This window comes from Ixodes scapularis, unplaced genomic scaffold (assembly GCF_016920785.2).
Source record: "Ixodes scapularis isolate PalLabHiFi unplaced genomic scaffold, ASM1692078v2 PGA_scaffold3__209_contigs__length_174095766, whole genome shotgun sequence".
NCBI classification, from domain to species: Eukaryota; Metazoa; Arthropoda; class Arachnida; order Ixodida; family Ixodidae; genus Ixodes; species Ixodes scapularis.
Genome location: NW_024609868.1, coordinates 14751207 through 14760321, shown reverse-complemented (window position 1 = coordinate 14760321; position 9115 = coordinate 14751207).

Here is a 9115-nt window from a genome sequence, read left to right as displayed (position 1 = left end):
CGATACGCGAAACGACGCACGCACAGAATGCTTCCGGTTGTCTGTGGAACTTATTTTTCAATCAACGTATTTGCAGCTTTTTAGAAGCCACAAAAAATGGGTTTCATATTTTTTTCTATTTTTAATATTGAGTGTGTGCCTTCAGTGACCAATGACTTTGATTAAATTTGGTGGTCGCATCGGATTCAGAGCCTGAATATCCAACGAGTCAAAAAATCCAACGAGACGAAAAGTCCACTAGTGGATATTCAGCCTCGTTGGATATTCAGACATATTGGACATTCAGGCCTGGTTGGATCTTTCGTCTCGTTGGACATTCAGACTCGTTGGACATTCAGGCTCAATTGGATATTCCGTCTCAATGGATGTTCAGTCGCGGTGGACATTCCGGCCTGGTTGGATCTTCCGCCTCGTTGGATATTCAGACTCGTTGGACATTCCGTCTCAGTTGGACATTATTTTTCGATGGATATTCGTCTCTCCCGCGACGTAACCAAGTGGATACCTAAGTTGAGCAATGCATTTCTTATTCGAAACTTTCACGACCTATAGGGGCCACTCTATGTTCTACCGAAATGGCTGTCATCTGGATGATCGTCGTAGAACAGCGGTACGAGGCTCGGTCTACGACGCGTAAGTAATTCTAGTTTTGCTACATACGCGCAGTGTTAGAGCCTTACGTTATTTTTTCACGCCAGGAAAGTGTAGGCAAGCACATTTACTATGAGGCCAATCATCCAAGAGCTAGGGAGCGCGATTCTCACACCGCGGTACCACCATCGCTGAAAGTTGTGAATTGTTTACGTATTTCGAGCTGGTAGATCTTCAAATTTCTTTTTTAAAAAATGCTGGTTTCTCAGGCGGATTCAGTTTGGTTAAATTTAGCTGTTAAGATTGACACAATTATGAAATTGCCTAACGGCTTATAAATAATTGTGCTTGAATTTAACTTGTTTATTCTTATGTATAGACCATCCTTTTTGAAGGAACCGCTGGCCATTGTTCGTTTTGGAGAGGGATGCGTGGTGGCCTTCGCCGGCTTACGCGTGTCTCGGGGAGTACAGAGCGCGACACAGTTAGCGCGAACAAGCCATCGCCGGTTTTTCCAGTTTTTCTCTTTGAAACCAAGGGATGTCACCCAAATTATTATTGGTACGGAAAGATCTCATTTAGTTCTATTATGTAAGCAATAAAAGTTCGTGCTCGCTAATACCATTGAGAAGTAAAAGGCGAAAATGCGCCGATGTCGTGTTCGCGCTAACAGTGTCGCGATGTGTACATTGCTTCCTCCTGCCGGGGTCTGCTTTTTGGTGTTGTCGGAGGATTTCGGATGTCGTTGTTCCCTGGTGCCTCCTCTACCAACCCTTTTCGGCCTTTGCCGAGGCACCTTGGCTGGATGCTTGACTGAGACGGCGGCTGCGATTGCAATGGGAGATACGTGCCCGCCGGACCAATCAGCCGCCTCCCTCTTATCACCTGACCCGGCTCTCTGCGTGGGTATCAGCAGGAGCGTGATGACGTGGCGGAAAAGAGGTTATTTATTATTTATTTATTTTGAGCCTGTGGTGCCTGTATCAGGCATTATCGCAGAGGGCGAGCAAACATTAAAAAACACCTCTCCGTATTTGCGGCACAAACAATTTCACTCGGCAGCGCATCCCATCCCTTGGTGGTCTAACAAAATAATAATAATATTAGCTCTTTCCCACCCCTTCCTGGCGCGGAGATCGCGTATCTTATGTAATCTTTACGTTGTTAAATATAATTTGAAGCACTCCGGCAAGCCCTTTCACGTAGGATACAAGAATGTGCAATGAAAAAAAAACTCCTGGCTTATCATAATTATCATAATTTATTTGGGAGCAGTATGCTCGACAAATTACAGGAATGGATTAAACATAACACATTGGATATCCAGCCTCAGTGGACATTCAGGCCTGGTTGGATCTTCCATCTCGATGGATATTCAGTTACGGTGGACATTGAGGTTTGGTTGGATCTTCCGTCTCGTTGGACATTCGGACTCGTTGGATATTCCGTCTCAATTGGACATTTCGTCTCGATGGATATTCCGTCTCGCCTGTCACGTGACCAATTGGATCTTTCGACTCGTTGGTTCTTCCGTCTCGATGGATATTCAGGCCGCAAGCGGTCGCATCAATACCTTAGAAAACGGCCCGTGACCACGGAAAAGAGAGCGAGCGAGACTCGAACCAGCCAGTTCTTAATCGGCGGTTTTCGGGCGGAAAGAAACCGAATTTCGAGCCGCAAATTCTGTTCTGGGTAGTTGAGCTCTCATATGTCACGTACAACTAAAAACCTCGGCGAGCATAAATACCCTGTCAGTGTCCCTTTAAAAAAAAATAATAATAATTTGCATGTCACAGCACGCGAAAGATATCGATGTCTTATTGTTGGCGTTCTGACTAGAAATTAATTTTGAGAAATTAATTATTCTAAGTACTCAAGTTAAAAGCTTATCCCCTGTTTTTATTTTTATTTTTTTTAAGCTTTGCTATTACTTGGCATTTGTTGTTCAGAGCGAACTCAAAGCGACCTTCTGTTGCGTTAGCTTCGGAGCATCAAAGATATTCTTGACAGACGATAAGTTTACTCTCAGCTCGAGCTGGCAGCGAAGCACGAATGCACTTCCTCCTATGTGAAGAAACTCAGAAAGAGAAGGAGACGAGAGCACACACGGAGACGCCAGAGAGCAGAGATAGCAAAATTACTTTCAAAAAGTAATGGACCTTTTCCACGTACCGACGGCACCAGGCGGTGGCTGCACGAACTAAAAATCGAGGAAGTGACCTACCTGTGCTACCAATCGATAATGGGAGCTACGCTACCAGTTTCTTCGCGCTCTGAGCAGCGGCGCCTGCCCAATGCGACTTGAAAGAGGGGCATCCGTGGCGTCCACCCAAACGTCGTGTTTTTCTTTCCGTCGACATTCTTTTTTTTGTGCAACACAATTATATATATGCTGCAGTTACGTGTTCTACTCGCTGATATGCAGCCTCCTTCCGAATTTCCTCGGTTTTTCGTTCCGACTTCCGCCGCTTGGCATCGGGCGCTCGCGCGTGCGCAGAACGCTTCTCGGAAAAGGTCCATTTAGTTGCGTTACTGATTGTTTTTTTAACTGCAAAAATGTAATTAAATTGCATTACAAATTTGGCGGTTACGTGCCAACCCAACAATGGGCATCTGGCCCACGCCAGCGGAGGGGTGGAGATTAATTTATACCACCTGGGGATCTTCTCACGTCCAAACGAAAGCTTGGTTACCACGGCGCGTTCTCCGCAATAAGCCTCCGTTAGATTGCAGGTACCTTGGCCGGGATTCGAACCCGCCACCTGGGAATCCGTAGGCCGGCGCTTTGCCTCGGAGTCACCGAGAAGGCTTAAATTACTTTACAAATTGCAACGGACGAAAAATAATGACATTAGATTACAAAATTTACTTTCCAAATGTAATGAAAAGACTTTGGCATTATTTCTTTAATACCTTGAGGCGTTAATGCATGCTTATTTTGTTTAGAGTGTATGTATTCGTTCCGCTGGGGCACACGACAGACGTGTTAAACACGATGAGTAGCTTCTCTAGATGTGACTCAAAGACAGTCGACTCTCTGGTTTCGCTCTTAATTCAACGGTGATGATCCTTAGTTAACTTCCGTCTTTCTGACTTTAACGAAGTTATAGTCAGCGTCAGTAACTTTAGTCGGGCCATGGGATCTCGTTCTTACAAGAAGTCGTCACGTGAAACGTCTCCCTCCCGACTTGAACCAACACCTCCTAGACGGCTTTCAAGCCTGCGCATCACGTGACATGACGTCACGTCCCGAAGAAGGCCTGCACGGGTGCTGACTGGATGCGAGTGCCGCGTCAGCATTCGCGTGGGACAGTGACAGGAAACGAGTCCCATGTAAACGCTGACGCGGCACTCACATCCAATCAGCGCTCGTGCAGGCCTCTGGGACGTGACGTCATGTCACGTGACGCGCAGGCATTAAAAGCTGTCTAGGAGGTGTTGCTTGAACGCAGTCTAACGCTTTTCTCTCAAGAGCACTAGTTGACGCAAACTCGCAGAGCCCTAGTTATTGCGCGTTGTCACACAATGGATGTTTGTTGGGCAGAAGCGTCGCCAGTTGAGGAATGGGATAACGCGAGCTTCCTAAGATATCTATCGGGTGATTCAAGGAGACGCCAGGCTCTTTAAATCGACCGGAAAATTCGGTTTCCTAACCTATCGCGCTACGACTTTGTGCAGCGTTGCCCACAGATGGTGCATTTTTTTTTTTTTTTTGTAAAATTTGCAAAGAGCGAACTTACCTGAGGAAAAAGTAAAGAAAGAAAAAGGCTTAGCTCCTATGGAAACGCAGCGACGCCGCCGGTCTTCAAACAACACGGCGCCGCTTCGCACGGGACACAAGAGATGGCGCAACGAACGCCGTCAACGAACGAGCATACGGCGCCGAGAGCCAGCGTCTTTAGCAGACAATCTTTTCGACTCAAAAGCGAAGCGTGTTCCGCGGGCGGTGACAGTCGCAGAAACAAAAACAGGCGCGGTAACAACAAGGAACTGCAGTTCCTTGTCTGCTAAATACGCCGGCTCCCGGCGTCGTCTGCTCGTTCGTTGGCGGCAGTTGGCGTCGCGACCGCTTGCGCCATCTCTTGTGTCCCGTGCGAAACGGCGCCGTGTTGTTTGAAGACCGGTGGCGTCGCTGCGTTTCCATAGGAGCTAAACCTTTTTCTTTCTTTACTTTTTCCTCATGTAAATTCGCTCTTTGCAAATTTTACAAAAAAAAAATGCACCATCTGTGGGCAACGCTGCACAAAGTCGTAGCGCGATAAGTTAAAGCGCCGTTCACATTCTTGCGACCGAGTAAGACCGAGAGAGACCAGACCGGGTTTTAAGCCTTTTGTGACTTCTTAGGACCGGATGCGATGCTGCCGAGCTGGTCCTAAGAGATCGCAAGAGGCTTAAAAACCGGTCTGGTATCTCTCGGTCGTACTCGGTCGCAAGAGTGTGAACGGGCCTTAAGAAACCGAATTTTCCGGTCGATTTAAAGAGCCTGCCGTCTCCTTGAATCACCCGGTACTTTCTCAACAAACGCTCGCTCCCAGTCTTTTTCGACGAAGAGTAACTTTACTTACAAAGGCCAAGGCTACGCACCAAACGTTCTGGGGCCTTTTTGACAAGGCAGTTGGGATTCACTATTTATTCCTGGGCTTACGCTTTGTCCTTGCTTGACGAAAGAGTAAGAAGGCTGGGGATCTGCGTGTTCCAGCTGCCCTTCCAGGTTTTAAAATGTGCATTATAGCAAGTCGTTCACCCCTGGGCTGACAGTGCGGTGGAAGATACGCGCTAGTTCAGTCACGCGTCTACGTTTTTTCACGTAACCACGTTCTCATTTACACCCACGTGCAGAAAAAGGGTCAGGAAAAGAGAGGAAGGTGTGCTCGTAGCTCCCACTGCACTCTCAGCTCAGGGATGATTGAAGTATGATTCAAGCATAGTGCCGTCGTGATGACGTGGCGCCGTGAATACACCTTGTCTGGAGTTCTTGACCCATAGCCTTTCAGCGATGTCTTCACACGAAATCTTTTCTCCTTCGCCTCTCGAGCTCACCTGTGCGCGTCTGGCGTGTTCCTCGCACGAGGCTTTGCTCTCAGATGGCCCTCGTTTGTCTCTTTGTCTAATGTCTCTTTCACGACATTTCAACATGCAAAATTCGTTTCTACTTTTTTCTTAAAGCTTGTAAACAAACTTTTTTTTTATTTGGGACCAAAAGTAATTTAAAAAGTAATTTTCTAGAAATTACTGCCTGAAAGTAATTCAATACATTAACAAATTACGAGCCTAGAAAAGTAATTTATTACATTACTGATTTCCACAGAAAGTAATTTAATTACCGTAACCTCACATTACAGCAATGTCATTACTGCCATCTCTGCCAGAGAGCCGAGCTCACTGGAATGATTATTGGACATACGCAAAGCTGCCTCTCTCTATTAAGTGGCGTAGCCAGGGAAAATACTTATGAGGCTTCAGACCCCCCCCCCCCCCCTCCCTAAAAACATAACGCCACCAAAATTGTGTTGCTTGTATGTTTATACAGCCTTGATGCCAGTACGCCTCAACGGGTAACCTGCTGAAGCGAATCCCGATGACTGCAGGGGCTGCTCTGGGTTCTGGACTTGCAGCTTCCCATGGTAGTTTTAGACGTAGTCCTTGCCCACCTCATAGCCTGCATGTTTCCAGAGACATGTCTCTTAGCTGCAGAGGAGAAATTTAGCCAGTGCAGTACAACCGCTAACCTGGGCTTCTTAACGTGCATCACGCAGTAGTGATTACACGAACACGCGCCGGAACGAAACTCGTCCAGATCGAAACCGGCAGAGGGTGGGGATCGAACCCAAGAGGTTCTGCAGGGCAAGCTTTCGCTCCACGCTCCGAGCCGAAACACGTTAAAGCACACGACCTTCTTTCTTTTTTTTTTTTTCCTCGTTTTTTTTTTTTTATTTGTATAAAATGGACGCTACTTACGTGGTTAAAACACATATTGACATATGCAGCGCTCAGCCTTCGAATTTGACATATACATGACACGAAAAAGTACCACCCATCACCTCTGACTTCGAATTGTTCTCGGCGCTTTGAGACGCGCTGCCAAATCAGAGCATCCGGATTACTCAGAGTTTTTCACCGCAGCAACGAGGCTGTTCGTAATCACGAAGCTTCCTTCAAAGTGGCACCACACCGGCTTGCCCGCTTCAAGAATCGAGAGGTGATCTGTGCGGGATTTCCATACTGCATGCAACTCGAGCAGAGCAACTTCATATGATTTACTGTCGGGGCAAGTGCCGAATTCAAGAAACTTCGCATCGATGTACAAATCAACTTGCAGTTTAGAGCGTAAGTCCACCCAGAACAGTTCTGCATTTAGGCAAAAAATAAAGACATGCTAAAGAATCTCTGGCGTTGGACACAGTGCTGAGTTCAAATTCCACAAAGGAAGAAAAACATTTTTTTTTCTCCTGCCACGTTTTCACTGGCAGTACCTCGGACTGAAAGCAGGTAAAAAAATCGATTGCGGCTTTTGGGACGGAGCAATAAAGGGGCGGTGGAAAGACAGCGTCTAAGGTGTCTCAATATAGCTCTTTTCTTTTCACATTGCTCAGGTATTGCCGAGAGAAGCGAGCTTCAAAGAATTTAATGACATCAGCGATTTCTTTATAGAACCTCAGCACTACCCCCGACGTCTCTCCTTCCAGGGTTACAACAAACCAGGGTGCTAGAAGCCGTCCTTCAAGTTTTAAGAATGATCGCACTATGACTGAGTTCCGCTGGTCACGAAAAAATGAAAACCTTTGAACTTTCAGCTTGATCTCAAGATTCACGACTCTGAAACCTCCTTTGGCATGACTGCACTCTAAGAAAAAAGGGAGCGTGACTTGGGATCAATTGCTCCCAAGCTCAAGGGAGCAAATGCTCAAGGGAGCGAATGCGGTGGCACAACCATTGGTCCCCTAGGGAAGCCACGGTAACGGGAGCAACCCTTGCTGCCCTACTTTTAGTCTCTCAAAGTTGAACCCTCAGGACTAACTTTTGCACCCTTGCATTTCCTTACCTTATTTATTACTAAATTGCGCCCTTACACACCAAGGTGGCGCTAGTCAACGTTCTATTCAAAATTGGTAAAAATACGGTACCGCTGGGGTAGATCTTTTCCACGCTTGTTACACTCACATATGAATAACGTTTATTTCACATTTGCACACGTATTATACATTTTAACATAGACAAGGAATTAAAGCACAGATGACACACACAACACGCACGCACAACACACAAGCGACGACACACACGCGACGACACGCTAATTCAATCTTCTTTTTTTTATTGCTGGAAATGGACATTGACAAAATAACATATCATAAAATGACAAAGGCCACACTTGCCGACTGAAGTCGTAGGGCCCGTTCACACTTGCGACTGGTGACCACCAGTGTTCACACCTGCTTGAGCGACCGACCAGTCGCCAGGCTCGCTGCCAACAGACCCGGATTAAGGCATTTTGGGGCCCTGGGCTAAGGACGCTTGAGGGGCCCTAAGGATGATGATGATGGCGACGATGATGATGATCGAAAAGGAATTATTCCGCGCCACCCGGACTCAGCATCTCGCGAAGTGGAACCATGTGTGCATCCTTCGGCGTAAACAATCGTGCACTTGCCTAGAGGGCCACCATTGTTCGTAAAACTAACGCTCCAAAATAACCTCAAAATACAAAAAAAAAAAAAATTGCCATTCCCGTTTGGTTTTAACTATACCATATTTCATACTTCGCGTGCAACAATGCCAAAGCTACTGGCGCGAGCGTGGGGCTTGATCTCGTTGACCATTTGCACGCGTTCTCGCGCAAACAAGACCATAGATGAAGCCACGCGCTCGCGCCGGTAGCTTTGACAGCGTTGCACGCTAAATATGAAACAGAGTATAGGGAGCACTCCGGCAAGACCACCGCGGAGGCGGCATGCAGCTTTGTTCCCTTCCCCAGCAGCGTCGAAGGCCGCACTTTCAAAGTGTAAGCGCTGCTCAAAAACACGTGTTTGCGCGCACGAGACACGAGCCCGAGTAGGGTGAGGGGGGAGGTGTTTATACCATTTCCCTTCCGAAAAAAAAAAAAAAAAGATGAGCGAAAAACTTTAGATCGTGGGGCCCCTCGCGTGTTTTCTTCGTTTGCTCGAACCCCCTTTCAAAAGAAAGCGGACAAGCACCCTGGTCGGTCACACACCCAAAGGGCCGGCTTTGTACAGGGATAGGAGTGTGCTACGCGAAGTGCGCGTTTGGCCTCGCTGACATCGCCATTATCTTTGTATATCACTCTTCTCAAATGGTGCAGCAAAGCAACATCACTTTCCGAAATATTTTTAGGTTTCGTTTTTTTTTTTTTTCTACTAGCTGCATGGGGGCACCCAGAGAGTCGGGGGCCCTGGGCTGTAGCCCCCTTAGCCCGTACCTTAATCCGGCCCTGGCTGCCAACTTAACGGATAGTAATCAACACCTTCCCGAGCCGGCTTAGGTTTTTCGGATCAAAGGCGCCGGCAGA